The 12,329-nt window shown below is 50.5% G+C and overlaps 1 protein-coding gene across 5 annotated transcripts in view; it reads left to right on the forward strand.

The window, feature by feature from the left end:
• The window catches only part of PACSIN2 (protein kinase C and casein kinase substrate in neurons 2), a 111,645-nt gene that overhangs the window by 12,269 nt on the left and 87,047 nt on the right, over positions 1-12,329 (forward strand). The window contains exon 1 of one of the 5 annotated variants that reach the window (XM_074326494.2): positions 2,509-2,528. The exons of the other annotated variants lie outside the window; for them this stretch is intronic. The gene's annotated coding sequence lies outside the window, so the exon portion shown is untranslated. Of the gene's footprint in view, positions 1-2,508; positions 2,529-12,329 lie in introns of those variants that run through there. 5 annotated transcript variants of the gene reach the window in all.

Raw genomic sequence — 12,329 nt, forward strand, 5'->3', positions numbered from 1 at the left:
TTGAATGGTGTGTGTCAGGCACAGTTCTAGGCAGTGAGTTATAGGAGGGAAGCAATAGACCAAGATCTCACATTCTCAACAGCGTGTGGTTCACGACCCCAGGAAGCCAGCGTCAGTGGGCGGAGCTTGCAGGCCTTGTCCACCTGCGCGGGCGAGGCTCCCGGCCCTCCTCTCCGTTCCCTTCCAGCTTTCTCCTTCTTGAACAGGCTTTGACTTCACCGTCATTGTCATAATGATTTTTAAGTATTTAATATTTACTGAGGCCTCTTGTATCCAGGAGCCATCCTTTTCCATGCACAATGACACTATGACAGCTTTGTTTTGCGGGTGGCAGGCTGGGCGTGAGAGGTGCGGTGACAGGCCTCGTAGCTGGGCAGTGGGTGTGTGCCGTGGGTCAGTGTGCCGCTTAGTGTTGTGGAATTGAGCAAGCCAGGCCTCAGGACATCATCAGAAACGCCAACAACAAATTAAATGTGGTGACCATGTGGTCCTGGCCCATCTCCATCCTCTGACTGGTTCTCCAGCCGTCGGAAATTGAAGCTTCACATGCCAGTCACATCGAATTGCCTTGTCAAGGAGGGAAACATGAATGGAACGTGCTTTCAGGGTGGTAGACATTATGGACACTCGAAGTTACCAAATACATGTATTTACTGTCAGCAGAATTGCATAATCCCATCCTCAGTCCCAAACAGTTGCCTCGCGAATGACATTTGAAATGTACATCATTTAGGACTTGGCTGATGAGCTTTATATGCACAGCCCCCCCCCCCCACCAGACAGTTGTTTTCTTGCTTTAAGTTTTCAGGTACTGCCCAATGGACAGAGTAACATTCTGAAAAGATGCTTTAAAAAAATCTTTGTATCCTCTGTAGAGGGTGGAATGAACCAGCATTTGTGATCTTGACTCAGCCCCTAACATAACAGAATCATTATTCTGACTGGAAGTTTGCAAGCTGGCACCCTGCTGGCATCGACAGCTGCTAGTTCCTTAAATATTTACATTTAATAAGTTTATAGCTCTGCTGCTTTCTCTGCTTCCTTCTATGGCTTGCCACGACTTCATATGAAACACAAAACTGCGCCTTTGGGGTTATTTGGAAATATGACTAAATGACAGGGTTCGGCTTTTCCACGCCAACTCCATGTGGAGGAACGGGTGCTGTGTGCTGGGCTCAGTGTCCATGAAATGTGCGCTGCCTGGTCTTGGCAGCGGAACGTTCTCCTTAATTATGTGACCAAGGGACCGTGGTTGGAAGCCAAGGCCTGAGAGAGTCGGGGAGGCTTTCCGAATGGAGTTTCCAGTCTGAAGGGCAAGGCAGTGTTGGGGGTGTCCAGCTTTGAACCCAGTAAGGTGGAGATTGGGTGGCTGACCCACCAGAGAGCGCCTGTAGGACTTCTGAGTGCGGTGGGGAGGGGAGAGGCAGCTGTGTGGCTTCTTTTCTTGGCTGCAGGGCTGTGGCACTGCGGGTGGCTGTGCCCCACGGGACTCCTGCCCTGGGCCCTCTGCCAACATGACCCTTCCTCCGGGTGAGGAGTCTGAGAGGCCAAGGTTGTGCCTACTTGAAACCTGTGCCCCCCATGGACCCTGCATGGGGACAGAGACCACAGAATTCCCGTCCCAGTAACCCCCAGTCCACTCCCCAGACCTGCCTGAGCCTCTTCCCTGGCTGCTTCCCACTCCGGTGGACTGTCACCGTGTGCACACGCTTCTGGCTGAGGTGTGGCCTCACAGTGGCTGTGTGTGGGGCGTGTGTGTGGATGGAGCTGGGGTGTCCCCGTGAGTGCACGTGCAGGGCACTGCTCAGGATTCCTTGTATATTTGGTGTCTCGAAATAACAGCCCGCGCTTACTTATTGAGTGTGCTTGTCGTCCGTCGTGTCCCCCCCCCCCTGCTCCTGGCACCCTGCAGAGTTTGGAGGTGTCCCTCTGGGTCTGACAGCTGGGGCTTGGGGAGGTGGGTTCCAGAGCAGACCTGGCCCCTGCTCAGCTGTTCTCACCACTAAAGCAGCCGCGGGGGGAGGGGGAGGGAGGACCACGTGACGAGCACGGTGTCTTTTTACCCAGTCTCCTGGTAGGGCTTGGCTGCTGAGGTTTTTGGGATTTTGTTAGCATCTGGCACAATATCACAAGGACTCCAGTCTGTATCGTGGTCTTTTTCAGAGCTCATGTTTTATTTTCGCTTTAGCCTGGAAGATTCCCAGCGAACAGTTTTAACGTTGATATACGAAACTTTTCCTGCAGCAAAGCACAGATACTCTGGCTCCGAGGTAAACAGCTCTTCAGGTCCCTTCTTTAGCGGCAGGCAGTGCTCCAGGTACATTGTCCTTGTGACTTGTCCTTCAGGAGGGGAGGGACGTGGTGTCTCGGCGTCCCACAGTACACATGACAGTCCGGCGCTGCTGGAGCTGGGTGCTGCCTCTGCAGGAGTAACTGCAGGTTGGAAATGGAGACAGCAGGGGATGTGTCCCCAGCCCAGAGCGTCATCGAAGCTGCTCTGAAATGGTGTCCTCACCAATGTGAGAAAAGTAAGGACAGCGTAATTTTTATGTTAAGGTTAGAAACCGCCTTTTCTTGGGAAGGGCTCGCTTTTAGTATAAAATTGTGACCTCTGTATCTTTTAGTTTTAAAATGTCCTTTCTTGTAGTGTTGGCGATAAGAGTTGGTAGTTTTTAAAGAGTAGTCTTACTTGACAGAATAAAAACCTTGCGGCCTTATATAGTTTTCCTCCAAACTTTCAAACAGTTTTGCTGAGTATAATTAACAGTCAATAAGTTGCACATATTTAAAATGTACAATTTGATAAGTTTTATTGTCGTACGAATATGCCCGTTAAACCATCACCACAGTCAAGATAATGAACATACACATTCCTCACACCCAGAGTTCCCGGGGCTACTTTCTATCCTTTCTGCCTGCCCGTCCTCCCTCCCAGGCAACTGCTGGTCTGCTTTCTGTCACTGGAGGTTAGTTTGAGTTTTCTAGAATTTTACATAAATGGAATCATCCAGTGTATACTCTTCTTAGTCTGGCTTTTTCACTCAGCAGTATTATTTCAAGATTCCTCCATGCTGCACTATATATCAGTATTTCATTCTTTTTACTCCAGTGTGTGGATATGCCACACACACACACGCAGTTTGTTTATCCTTCACCTACTGATGGACATTTAGGCTGTTTGTCATTTGGGGCTGTTGCAAAGAAAGCTGTTGTAACATTTGTGTACCAGTCTTTGCAGAGACATGTGCTTTCCATTTCTCTTGAGTAAACACTGGAGTGACGGGATGACATACAGGGCAGAGTTTGTTTTCAGTGCTGAACGTCCTGCCTTCCCACCAGCAAGCAGCCTGGGAGAATTCTAGTTCCTCTGCAGCCTCACCAACACTTGGTATGGTCAGTGTTTTGAACTTTTGCTGTTCTGGTAGGTCTGTAGTAGTGGTTTCATCTGTATTTCCCTCATGACTAATGATATGGAACATCCTTTCACGTGCTTATTTACTGTCTGTATATCTTCCTTGGTGAACTAGCTATTCAGATCATTTTCCTGTTTAAAAACTCGGGTTATTTTATTACAGATGCTCCTTGACTTATGATGGGTTTATGTCCCAATAAACCCGTCATAAGTTGAAAACATCTTAAGTCGAAATGCATTTCATGCACCTGACCTACTGAACATCGTAGCTTAACCCACCTGGCCTGCCTTAAACGGCTCAGGCACTTCATTAACCTGCGGCTGGGCAAACCCTCCAACACAGTGAAGACGCTGTAGAGTATCAATTGTTTACCCTCATGGTCGCACAGGAGAGTGGGGGCTGTGGCCACTGCCCAGCATCAGGAGAGAGGGTATCACTAGCCAGGGAAAAAGATCAAAATTCAAAAGTCGAGGTTTGGTTTCTACTGTATGTGAGTCGCCTTCGCACTATGGTAAAGGTGAAAAGCTGTAAGTCGAACCATCGTAAGGTGAGGACCATCTGTACTTAGTGTTGAGATTTCTTTACATATTCTGGATGCAAGGCCTTTATCAAATACATGATTTGCAAATATTTTCTCTCAGTCTGTAGCTTGTCTTTTCATTCTCTTCACACTGCTCTCTGAAGAGCAGAAGTTTAAAAAATTTGATGGTCTGTTTGTTCTTCTATGGTTTTTGCTTTTTTGGTTGGTTGCCATAGCTAAAATCTTTGCTTAATCCAAAGTCACAAATGTTTTCTCACAGAAGTTTTATAGTTTTAGGCTCTATGTCTAGGTCTACGATCCATTTTATTTTTTGTGTATGGTGTAAGGTTTGGATTGAAGTATATATTTTTTGTCTGTGGATATCCAATGGTTTCAGCATGATTTGTTGAAAAGTCCCCCAAATTTTGGGGGAAATTTTTCAGTTAGTGAAATCCAAAGGTCTGGGAATGATGGTTCTAAGCGCACAGAGCCCTGCGTCATGACTGTTTTCTGTTCTCATCAGCTTTTATACAGCCTGGCGCTTTCCTTCCTTCACGTGTGTCTTAAGCCTCTTGGGAGCAGAGGTGCTGTCACTGAGCAGCGTGTGAGGAAGGGGCTGGCAGACGCCGGCTGAGATTCCATGTGGTCGGTCCCTCTACTCTGGGCCTTTCAGGACTTTCTGGTGGGTGGGTTCTGGGCAGTGTCTCATTTCTAGAGGTTACTGTGGAAGCCGGCCAGGTACAGAGGTGAGGGGACAGTAAGCCTTCTGTGCCTGGCTGGGTGGGGTGCGGGCCTGGCTGGGGATGCGCCGCAGCGGAGGAAGGTGGGAGGGGCCCTTGCCATCTGGGTGGGCGGGCAGCCGTGTGCCCTGCCCTCTGACAGAGGAGACATGGCTCTACTCTGGGCTCCGGGTCCCCCTCTGGCCAGCTTTGTCCCCGTGTGCGGGGTATGGGTGCTCACTCTTTTTGCCCTTCAGTCACAGAGGGGTTGGAGCAGCTCTGCCTTTGTACCACCGCACAGCTGCTTCACAGAGGCGGTAATGTGTTTGCCTGTGTTGGACGTGTGGGCAGTTGGCCTTGACCCATATGCGGCTGGTACCGCGGGTACTAGCACTGCTCATACCGTCACCGGCACCTAACAGCAAGGGAGTGTTTCCTTTGCTCTAAGCCCTTCAGATGTTACCCATTCAGTCCTCACAACAACCCTGTGCGGTGGCTGCCGCCCATTTTACAGATGAGGAAATGGAGGCACTGAGAAGGCAGATGTAAGGTCTTTGGGCCATGCTTTCCATTTCTGAATGTTGGAGGAGAGACTTGGTTTAACATTTTTCATTAACTCTTATGAACCAAAATAGGAGCGGGTGAGGTGGCTGCCGCCTTTTCCTTAGTAGTAGAGGGGGTGGTTGTGACCTCCAATGTGACCAGATTGAAATTGTCTACTGGCTCCCTTTGGCCGTCACAATAAAATCCAAACTTGTGGTCTGGCCCCCTCTTACCTGTTTAACCTCACCTGTTACTACACTTGCATTTTCCCTCCCCAAATGTGCTTTCCCAGGCTGTAAATGCCCTTCTCTCATCTTTGCTAAACTTCTACTCATCCTTCAAAACCCAACTCTAGTTTCGCCCCGGTGCCCCATTCCCCCCACAGCATCCTTCCCCTGGGCCTGCAGAGTGCAAGGTCCACACCTGCCCGCGCGGTCATGTAAGGTGTGACTGGCTGACAACCTGCTCTTCCTCTCCCACTGGGCTGGGAGGAGGGAGGTGGAGGGCAGGGCCTGCCTTTATATTGGAATGTACAGTTCTTAGCTCTCTGCTGGCATCCGATAGACAGGCAGACATTTGTGGGATGAACCCATGTGGCAGGGATGATGGGGGAACCCTCAGGGATGATGGGGGGGTCCCTCAGGGAAGACGGGGGGCCCTCAGGGATGATGGGGGAACACTCAGGGATGATGGGGGGCCCTCAGGGATGACGGGGGGCCCTCAGGGAAGATGGGGGGGACACTCAGGGAAGACGGGGGGCCCTCAGGGATGACGGGGGGCCCTCAGTTCTCAGGTTGTCCGTTTGTGTTCTCCCATGACTCCAGGCACCAGGGCTTCATGGGGAAAGGAATGGTGGTGTATTTAAAAAGCATCAGTCAGTGGTTCCTTTACATCCTGCATGAGACACACATTGACCTTTTTGTCCTCTGAGAATGAGGTTTTTGTTGTGTTAAAAAACCTATTTCTTTGAGTGTCTTTTAGATCACAGATTTAAGTTTCTACAGTTTCCCCCCCAAAAGTGTGTGATGCCGTTGTAATTTTTATGGTAAGCTAATAAATAATTTGAGTTTTTGGAAATGTTTGAAATGTTGGGGCCAGAATAGATTAGAATGAATCAAGTGTAGTTTGGTGTCTCTTATGGAAAGAGAAGGAAGTGTGGCGAGATGTTAACAGCGCTGTTTAGTACAGAGAGCTATTTAGGAACATTTTGCTGCGTTTCACGGTGGGCCATGTGCTGTAACGACAAGGTTTTACTCCTGAGCTGCTGTAGCTCAAGGAGCATTTAGACTTTTGCCCGATGGACCCTGAGGCCGGACTCTTCTGGGCTGTTGGGACATGGACCTTTGCATTAGATTTTCAGTTCATTGCAGTTTTTCCCTTTAAATTACTAGGAGTCAGGATTATTCGATCTCACCTGCCTACCTTTACAGAGAAGCAGGGAGGGGAACTACGCAGAAGGTTGAGTTGCGTCTTTATGAAAATGAGTTGGAGTTTTATGTGCTTGTGGTCCTGCCTTGGCACACGCCTGACTTCTGACCGTGATGCCAGTGGGGGTGTGTAGTGACTGTTCCCGAACTCCAGAGTGGGTGGCCAGTGAGGTCCCTGAGGGGAAGAGCCGGCTCTGTTTAGGGGTGTCCTGGGGCGGCGTGACATGGAGTTGTCTGTGGAGAGCTACTCAGCCCATCGGGTAACAGTCGTGACCAATGTCCCAGCACCTACTGTGTGGCAGGCTCTTAACATACATGACATCCAGCTCAGCGTAGTGTGGCAAGCTAACACTGTCCCCACCTATTTATGTGTAAAGGAAACAGGCTCAGACAAGTAAAGATACTTGTTCAGGGTCACACAGCCAGTACGTGCAGAGCTGGGACTTGAAACGGGCTGTCTCTGGCTTGGTCTTTCAGCTGTACCGTGGGGCTGGTGGGTCCACCCCACCCTTGAGCTCCTTGGCGCAGCGCCATCTCTCAGTGTCCAGTGTCTGTGCCAGGCTGAGCGCTTGGCCTCCGCTCACACACAGCTCTGCCCTGGGGTGTCAGTGGCGATGGCTGTCCTGTGTTCCTCACATGCTGTGAGGTGTACAGCTCCGGCCTGGTCTGTGGGGGTAGAGGGGTAGACACACCCCAGGCGCGGGGAATGTCTCATTGACTGAGTCCCGAGGCAGTGGGGGACTCCACCGCTGTCAGCTGGTGTGAGGGCAGAGTGCTGTGGGTGCAGCCGGGGTCGGTAGTCAGGGAAGGCTTCGTGGAAGAAGAGCAGATGGTGTATCTCCGTGTGCGTATCCTTTACATCCAGTAAAATTCACTCAAGAAGTGTGGTTCTCAGGGAGTGGGCGTCAACAAAGGTTTTGAAGCAGAAGAATAAGGTGAGATCAGAACTGGGTTTCTGGGAGGTTTTCTGGAACGGATAGAAAAGGATAGAGCTTCGTTGGTAGAGAGGCAAGTGTTTGATGCAATAGCAGCTGCCCCTTCTTAGGGCTCTTGCATATGTGGTTCCCACTGCCTGCACTTTGCTGCGAGGCCGAGAGGCTGCTTCTCTCCGCTCAGGTCACAGCACCAGCGCTGCCTCCCCGCGGGCCTCCCCTGGGGCGCAGTGTGATGGTGCTCCTGCGCGCCCCCCCCCCCCCCCCCCCCCGCCCCGTCTGTGCTGTAGTCTGGAGTTGTAGTCTGAAGGCGCCGTGCCCCACACGGAGCTCGGTGTGTGTTCCCTCCGTCCCTCGGTTAGACTGTCACCGTCTCGGGAGCAGAGGCCCGCCCGTCTCCTGCCCTCTCGGAACAGTGCCGGGCTCTGCAAGGCCCCGATGAACCTGTGAAAGAACAGTTGGGGTTTCAGATCCAAGATGCCAGGGGCATCCGAGCTGGGCTGTGGGTAGCACAGCTGGAAAGGGGAGAGGGGAGCCAGGGTCATTCTTTTTTCTTTCATTTGACCAGAAGAATGCTGCCTTGGTTTACACTTGTGATGTTTCAGCTGGGTGGCTGCTGCTCTTTCCTGAGTAGCTGGGATGTTTGCCGGACGTGCCGACCACTCTGCGGCTGCATGCGGCTTACAGCGCAGCGTCCTTTTGCTTAGTTTGGATTGCTTTTGCTTTTCTGCTGGGCCAGTTCTCGTTTGCTGGCTGTCATTGCCCTCTTTTAAGTCTCCCAGTGTAGCTCCCGGTCTTCCTCTTCATGTTTCTCCCTTGTCTAATGCTTGCTTTTTCTGTATTAATTCTGGAAAAAGACAAATCAACTTCGGTTGCTTGACCAAGCCTGCAGAGCAAGGGAATTGTTGATTTTGAAATGGAAGCGTGAGCTTTCTGACCCTGGACATTTGCGGGGGGCCAGACCCCGAGGCCCAGTCAAGATGACCTTGCTGTGTCCTCTGTGTGGGTGGTGTGGGCCTTGAAGACAGGCAGCCAGTGGCGCTATATGGACCCATGATAGACGTCAGTCGGGAGGGTATGGTGGGGGTGGAGACGGGGGGAATTGGCCGTGGAATGAGGCGAGAATGTGGGTTTGCTCAGTGACTTCTCGGTGGGGGCACTTGTCACATTTCCAGGTCTTTTCCACATTTGACCCCTTCCTCCAGAATAGGATGCAGAGACAGGCACAGGTTAAAACCAGCTGAAGCTGGATGATAAACTCTGTGTGTGTGTGTGTGTGTGTGTGTGTGTGTGTGTGTGTGTGTGGCAGGGGCGGGGGGGCAGTGGGAGCGAACAGAAGGGCTGTTCATTGTGCTGTTCTCTTTCCCAGGTGGGCCCTTCTGAGGGGTTGGCTGAGGGCTGGTGGATAGTGTGGCTGGTTGGGGGTGCTGGGTAGTAAAGGGTGACCCTGCTGAGCCCTAGAACTGGGTCTGGACGTAGAAGGGAGGTGAAGCCGGGGAGGCGGGGACCATCTCGGGGCCTCCAAGTGCTTCCTTCTGTGGCCCAGAGCGGGGCGTGTGGAGCGATCAGGAGTGACTGGGGGTGAGCACCCCGTCCTTAGATGTGCGCAGCTGAGAGGAGGCCTCTCTTTGGTCACAGCACCCCACACACTTCTTGGTCTCAGTTTTTTTATAGGAAACAGCCACTCTCTGACCTTTGGTCACCAAACAGAACAAATCAACCAACATATATTCGCCTCTAGGGTTTAATTTAGAATAAGGAAAACAAAGTATCAGCCCTGCTTTGTTTTCCAGCCGCCTGCCCTCTTTGCTTTTGTTGGACCCGCAGTTGCCTCTTTGGAAGTAATCAGTCACCACCGCTTGGCTTTCCAGTGTCTTCGTTATTAAGTCGGTGGCATTGTAGTGCCAAGGGGATGGGGAGGCACCCAGCTCTGCCCCTGGTTCAGTTAGTCTTGTAACCGCCACACAGGCCAAAGCTGTGCCACCTTCTGGCACAGGTGAAGGTAGAAACATTTAGTTTCCATTCCCTCTAGTTTGCTTTGCTCCTTATTCCCAGATGCTCTGCAGCGAGAGTGAAAGGAATCGTTTTTCCACCTGGAGCCATCTTTGCGTCAGGTGTAACTAAGCAGCTGTCCTGAGTCAGGCACAGGTGGTCACAGTCACCATGCTTGTGTCCCTGGCAGGTGGGTTTTCCCTTCATCCCCAGATTCAGTTTGGAGAGATGGGCCGGGGAGGTGGGAGCAGAGTTTTATTAGGTTAACGTATCAACTTCAGAGAACCTTGAGGGAAGCCTGGGGCTTTTTCTTTTAAGTTGGAAATGGAGAATTCTGAATTAGGTACTTTTCTTAATTTGTCCTGATCTTTAAGCAAATTTTATAGCTGCTCTATTTTCACTGACGGCAGGGAAGAAATCTGAGTGCCCGGCTAAGGTCTGTGCCCCACGGCCTGTGCGTAGCTCATGCAGCTGAGTTTTACACCAGTTTATTTCCCATGAGGCAACACTGTCCCCAGTACTAGACATGACAGCTGACCAGTGGTCACTCACCATTTGTCTCATGGGACAGTGACTGGCCAGCAGTCAGTTATCTAAAGAAGTTGGGTAAAGCAAGAATCATAAAAAATAGTACATAGTTTAGGCATTTGATTTTTAACTTAAAAAACAACAGCAGTGTGTCTCATGGACCAATCTTTTATTGACCTTTTATTTTACTTTGAATCTGTTGATCAGAATTGTCACTTGTTGCCTCACGTAAGCCACACCTACCATTTGTGTTCCATATTTGGGTTTTACTTGAAGGGGATTGAGAATTTAGAGGCGTGAAGCGACCTGAATTGCTAAATCCTAGATTTTTACAGAATTTTACCCAATCCTTTACACTTGTCTAACCCACACCTATGCCTACCCCTGTAATTGATTTAGGACTTGTACAAAGTTTTAAAAATTTTAGCAACTTGTAGTTTTCATAGAAACGACTGTGTACTTATGTGTGTTTCGTAGACTTATGAGTATATAGTTTGTGTGTGAGCATATATACACATATATACATATATGTACATTTATACTTAAATGTATATATTTGTAAATACATTTGTGTACTTATATGTATAATTGGCATAAATAGATTTGGGGACAACTGTCGTTGAGCCCACTGGGCAACGCGTAGCTGTTCGCCACATGTGGTTGCTGTGCCAAGGACGTCCTTTAGTAAATTCGACAGTGATTCTGCTGTCAGGAAGCTTCCAGCCTAGTGGGGGCAATGTCTGCGTGCCACTAACCATGACACAAGTTAAAAAGTGGCGGATGCCTTCAGAGAGCGCATGCGCTCCCAGCAGGAAAGGATCGGAGCATTCATGGAAGAGCAGGAATTTGACGTGGGCCTTCGGTTTCCTTCTGTGCTTAGTTGCATGTTTTTGTGTCAGAGGTGTAACCAGAGGTAACTGTCCTTGGGCCTCAGGCAGTGCCCAGCACATCTGACCCGTTTCTGAGGTTTCTCAGTGTCGGTCTTTTGTAGAGGCACAGTCCTGACCAAGCTTCCGTATACCTGTTGTGTGCCCGGCTGCGGGGAGTGTCAAGAGGAAACAGCGTCCCCGTCACGGGTGTGTGGTCCCAAGCCAGCCTGGACCTAAGAGCACGTCCTTGGAAGACGCTGGGGTGGCCTCACAAACTCAGAGGGAACCCGAATGAGCCGGGAGGGAGGACCGTTTCGAAGGGCGGGGGCATTCCCCAAAGCCCGGTTGTTGGGAACGCTGTTCCCCGGAGGAGGAATGTGTGCTGGGCAGAAGCCCCTGCAGAAAAGCTTTGCAGCATGAAAGGGGTGCTACGTTAACCCAGGGCCAGGTCGCATCCAGGAGGGAAATACAATTTTGTGTGTCTCCAGTGAGCCCACCTAAACTTCTAGAGGCTAAAAAGCACAGCACTTTATTTATAGGAACTCAAGAAATACTGTGATTCATAGGAATTCAAGAAATGTTGCCTGACTGCCTCCCGAAACCACCACGGAGGAGGCCTTCCCGAGTTCCGCCCTGTGTGGGTGGGTGAGCTCAGGTAGGAGGGAGTCACCTGGGAGCAAAGAGGCCCGGTTGCAGTCAGTCCGCTGGAGAAAAAGGACTCTGCCACCCCCTTGATCTGCAGTATTCTTTATTAGATTTCTCCAAGTTCTCAAAGTTCCCACTTATGGCATTTGTTACTATATGCTCAGGCCAAGTGAAACATAAAGATGTATGCACAGCTAAGTGGGAATGAACGTCCGGCCTCTCACTCTGAGCTGGTGCAGCCGAGCCTTCCACAACTTTCTGCAGGCTCGCAGACCTCGGTGCTGCTCCTAATAAAAGGAATAAGATAGTGCAGGCCTCACTCAGCAGCTTGCTCTTTCACTTTCCTTTGCCTTCCACACTCCTGATCTGCAGCCCTGCCCTGCGAACAAAGACCTGCCAGCAGCGCCCTGTAGGCGAGGTGCTCACTGTCGAATGGACTGTCCTCCAGGTAGCTCGCCAGCTGCGCAGGTTTGGTAGTTACCCCAAATCGAAGTGCATCAGCCTTTTTGTAGGACGTACTTCGACCCGTGGCATATGAGGCCCAGTCAAGATGACCCCTTTTCTGGGCATTTCTCCCAGCCGCAGGTGTTGTTTTTTGCTGGGTGAAATAGTATCCTTCTTATTTTAATTTGTATTTTCCTGAGGATTAGTGAGGTTGAGCATCAGTTCACATGTTTATTGGCCACTTGTATTTCTTCTTGAATTCTACACGCATATCCTTTGTCCATTTCTTTTACTAGG

Source organism: Rhinolophus sinicus, chromosome 1, assembly GCF_057876585.1.
Source record: "Rhinolophus sinicus isolate RSI-liver-muscle chromosome 1, RSI-T2T, whole genome shotgun sequence".
NCBI lineage: Eukaryota > Metazoa > Chordata > Mammalia > Chiroptera > Rhinolophidae > Rhinolophus > Rhinolophus sinicus.